Raw genomic sequence first — 5,211 nt, 5'->3', positions numbered from 1 at the left:
TAGTGCGTCTGCAGGGACTTATCCCTTGCACGCTCCCCATGAGATCCACATTCCCAACATGTCCACAACACTACATTCGTAATGCGCCTAATAGATGTTTGCCCATCATACTCATTACTCGTGGCAGATTAATCTACCAAGTCCCATACGAGTTCGGGCATAGCGTGTGCGTTCGCACAAGAAGCTCAAAGGCCGGGAACCCATATTTTTAACTATATGTGACGGTAGTATCTGTTCCCGAAAGAACAGTTACCGTCGATGACCATGCAGCTTTGCTCGAAATGAAATGATAATTAAATAGACACCATATCTGCAAGCAGGCGTTGATACACTTCATTGGGGACATGTTGAAAATGTGTGCCCCGACCGGGACTCGAACCCGGGATCTCCTGCTTACATGGCAGACGCTCTATCCATCTGAGCCACCGCGGGCACAGAGGATAGTGCGTCTGCAGGGACTTATCCCTTGCACGCTCCCCGTGAGATCCACATTCCCAACATGTCCACAACACTACATTCGTAGTGCGCCTAATAGATGTTTGCCCATCATACTCATTACTCGTGGCAGATTAATCTACCAAGTCCCGTACGAGTTCGGGCATAGCGTGTGCGTTCGCACAAGAAGGTCAAAGGCCGGGAACCCATATTTTTAACTATATATGACGGTAGTATCTGTTCCCGAAAGAACAGTTACCGTCGATGACCATGCAGCTTTTCTCGAAATGAAATGATAATTAATTAGACACCCTAGCTGCAAGCAGGCGTTGATACACTTCATTGGGGACACACATTTTCAACATGTCCCCAATGAAGTGTATCAACGCCTGCTTGCAGCTAGGGTGTCTATTTAATTATCATTAAATTGTATTTACTTTTCAGAGTGTCAATTCCATTGACCTGAAACCGTTTCTAACTCACCTCGTTCACATTGCGTTGTTATTGTTTCCTTTACTGAATGAATACAAGGTTTAACCCATGAATTCGTCTATGACAGTTCAATAACGTAAGCATAATTCGTAAAAGAGGAAAATTATGAGAGAAGAGGAGCACAGTTTTCATAAAAGGCAGCCTACAATCGTACGAAATCGCTATTGCGCTGTCCTTGTATGTTGTCAGCAAATACCTTTATACTTGAAACGAATCTTACTGTACTACGCACGTAACCCATCAGTTTTACGGGCAGTTTCGTTGTGAATACATTATATTCCTTACTCATATCTACGGAGTATTTATATTGTTATGCAGCCACCGTATCACCTTAACTGAAGAGAAACTCCACAAATACAATACAAATAGGCTTTCTCAAATTTTTAAATTGTCAGCACTGTTTAAACAGAGAAAATAGTCGATATTGTATTTTAATCTTTGGTTTAATCTATGTATATTGTAATAGGAGGTAAAATGTTACACAGTGGTGATGTTTGTGAGAAATGTCAGGAAGTAATGAAAAAGAGAAAAATGCAGTGGAATTTCCGAGACATACAGCCATAAAACGAGCAAGTGTGAAAAATAAACACGCAAACGTAGGAAAGTGAATATAATTCAACCTAAACATCGTCGATATGGTTGCAGTTGGGCTCAAACCTGAAACTTAGCGTTAGAGCTACAAAATAGAACTATACGCTATATTTATTGACTTCCAAGCAAAAACTGAACAGGGTGAATTCCTTCAAAGCTTCATAGAAGTAAAACCAACGATATGAAAGAAGCCTAAAAGTGATATGGAAATTGGAAGGAAGAAATCAGAAGGACAGTCGTTTATTGATTACTAGGGTCCAAAGGTAAGATTCAGGTTTTTAAAACTGCGTTCCCAAGTGCTTTTGCTGTCAGCAGTGACCGAATAGGGCGCCTTTGCAATCTGTTGAAACAAGGTATATCTCCGCAACATAAGAGAGGAAAATATCTTCCGGAAAATGCGAAATCAGTGGCCTTAATAGTGGAAATAAAATGTTACATCAGTTTATTTCCAGTCAGGAAGCACTTTATACCAATGAATAATGGAATTATCTTGACCCTAAACATAATGCAAAGATCATGTGGCAAATGTTCGGAAACATTAAACTGATTTAGTGTGCTGAAGATACAGAGGTACCTCACACAGGAAAGCTGAGATGATCGTGCATGTCCAGGAAAAATGCTCAAATCAGACAGAATGCTTTGCGTGATCCTATAGGGTCTCAACCCAAATAATATTAGTATATGTTATCTAGGTTTCTACTACAGTTCACCAGTCTGCATGAACCACAAACGTCAGTTCTGTGTATGCTTTACACATCTAGGTGATAGATATTGTCTGTCACACTTATAGGTATTTTATCAGTCTGTAAAATATGGTCGCTTAAATCATAGATCACCGATTTATGAATGAGTATTAATTTTGTTTTGCTCCGTTAATATATGATTTTACATTGTAATAGTTCAAATCAGGAAATTAACAACAATTCTGTAATGTCATTAATGTCACCAAGTTTTCCATGCTATGATGGTAATGATTGCTTCGCATTGTTGATCGTGGTTTGTGTCCCCAATAGATGATGACTGAGTTAAGGAATCATTAGGTCTGTCCATCAGCTTTCAGTTGAATGGCCTTTCGTTTCTGTGCATTCCTCTTGATAAGACTCAAGAAAGCCACATGTGTCATCCTTGGGACGTCTCTTTTCATCTCAGCAGCTTTCTGTGATTAACCTCATGGGAAAACGATGTTTAGTAGTCATGAGTATATACAACATTAAATTTCCTCAAGACTGCAACATCTATTTGTTTTACTTATACACATGATGAAACTGATTTCAGTCTTTATGTGATTAAATCTCGCCACATGCAAAGTAAGAAAAGGCATTGTTTAGTACCACTTTAAGTCCACATCATAACAGTATTAATCGTAGGCCAATGCTACAAACTTTCTTAACAGAGAAGCACGCCATTTTCCCAGATTCATGTGTAGGAGTTTTTGTTTATTTTAATGTAGAACTATGGACTATTACGTGAGTAGATATGCTCCTATGAGGATGACTGACGGCTTTATCTTATCCGAAGAATATTTTGTCTTGGGTGATTCCTTACTAATACATCGACCTCTTCTTGAAATGGTCTGACATTAACATTAGCGTTATGGTCGTTAGTCCAGATAGTTACTCTTGATTCCATATTATTTAATACTTGATTGATCGTATCTTTCTGTGCTATTATTTTGTTTAATTTGAAATCTTTATGTGTGGTTAATAGTATTCTTCTTAAATTACCCAAATAGTAGTTGATTTTTAGTATAACCAGTAGTACTGAGACACATTAATTATACACTGACAGAAAAATATTCACAACACCAAGAAGGAGTTGCCTGACATAAACGAAAGCTGATAGGCATGTTCCTATATCTGAAATATGATGTGTATTCAAATTTCGCGTCAGTTGCGTAAGAGTGGCGCTAATAGCACCACTATGAGAATACACATTAGGTTTGTTTCAAAAACATGCTGTAATAGTCATGAGAGTTAATTACCTTTGAGTCTGGATGTGGTGAGTTGACGTTAGCCAAGAATACTTTCAAGGCGAGACACGTCACTGAGTTTGCACGAGGTCGTGTTATAGTGCTACGACAAGCTGGGTGTTCCTTCTGCGGTACTGCAGAAAGAATTGACAAGAATGTAGCCACTGTGTATCACTGCTGTAAGCGGTGGTCACGAGAATGCATGGTCGCAAGAAGATCGGATTCCGGACGGCCAAGTGGACCTACCGAGAGGAGAGACCATCTTGTTCAAAGTATGTCTCTGGCGCATCATACTCCATCTGAAACAGAAGCTTGAGTACCAATTGGCACCATAGCGACACAACGAACTGTTACAAATAGGTTATTTCAAGGAGAGCTCAGAGCGAGTGCATTTCCCCGCCTCCAAACTACCGTCATATTCGCCTTCAGTGTTATCAAGCGGAAACTCATTGGAGGGCAAGTTGGACGTCTGTTGTGTATTCTGATGAAAGCCGGTTCTGCCTTCGTGTTAGTGATGGCACTGTATTGGTTAGATAAAGGTGAGCTGAGGGTCTGCAATGAAGCTGTTTGCATGCTAGACACCTGCACCTAGATTTGGTCTGGTGCGCGATTTTGTATGACAGCAGGAGCCTCTCGTGGGTACCCCATGCACATTGACTGCTAATTTATGCATCAATCTGATGGTTCGACCTGCTGTGCTTCCACTCATGAACAGCATTCCAGGGGATGGTTTCCAACAGAATAATGCACGTCTGCATACTGCTGTTGTAGCCCAGCATGCTCTGCAGAGTGTCGACACGTTGCCTTCGCCTGCTCGATCACCAGATCTGTCTCCAGTCGAGCAAGTATTGGGCATCGTCGGACGACAACTCCAGCGTCATCCACGAACAGCATTAACCACCGCTGTAATAACGAATCAAGTGCAGCACTAATGGAACTACATCCAACAAACTGACATCTGGCTCCTGCACAATACAATCCATGCGTATCTGCATGCTTATATTCAACATTCTGGTGGTTACACTTGTTATTAATGTACAAGCATTTCAAATTTTCAGTGGCTTATCTCGCACTTCCATTACACTGTGATCTTGGAACGTTAATTACTTACATATGTTACTTAGAGTAATGTATTCTCAAAATTTCATTAATTTACATTAATTATTTCTTGGTGTTGCGATTTTTTTCCGTCATTATAGTTTGAAAATCATCTACATATCTGATCCATGTCCTTTGTCTGTTGTGACAATATGTTCTTAGATATTGTGCTGTCTTTTGTATCACCCTTGGTGTTAGATTTGCTGGCAGATAAAACTATAGGTTGGGTGTCATTCTTTTGCTACATTTATTTCAATCTGATGGAATCAAATTGTCTACAGTTACCCGAAGCAATGCTTTGTTTATCAAGGAATACAGAAAGAATTTTTCTTTCAACATTCTTTCCAAAAGACTTACTGGTGGCTCTTTTTAATGAGTAATGTTAAAATATTTTGATTCCAGCTCCATTATTACCAGGATATAGGTCTTTCTGACCTCAGTAAAGGTCCAAGAATGTCATTTGTCAACATTTGAAATAATGTATCCGCCAGAAATCCATTACGAGCTACATCAATCCATTCTGCTTGTCGCAATTTTATTAAACTGACATTCATGACATGACTTTAAAATATTCAGTATCTTCTTTTTTATTAAAGCTGAACATGATTGAGATAGTGTTAAGTAAC

General features: G+C 39.5%; 1 non-coding gene across 1 annotated transcript; it reads right to left on the bottom strand.

The window, feature by feature from the left end:
* Positions 1–358: 358 nt before the first annotated feature.
* Trnat-ugu (transfer RNA threonine (anticodon UGU)) lies at positions 359–433 on the bottom strand. The gene has a single exon. It is a non-coding gene; the product is annotated as a tRNA-Thr (tRNA).
* Between the last annotated feature and the right edge of the window lie 4,778 nt (positions 434–5,211).

The sequence above is a fragment of the Schistocerca nitens genome, chromosome 6, assembly GCF_023898315.1.
Source record: "Schistocerca nitens isolate TAMUIC-IGC-003100 chromosome 6, iqSchNite1.1, whole genome shotgun sequence".
Lineage (NCBI taxonomy): Eukaryota > Metazoa > Arthropoda > Insecta > Orthoptera > Acrididae > Schistocerca > Schistocerca nitens.
The sequence above is the reverse complement of the archived record's forward strand: the minus strand, read 5'-3'. Positions and strand labels throughout refer to the sequence as shown.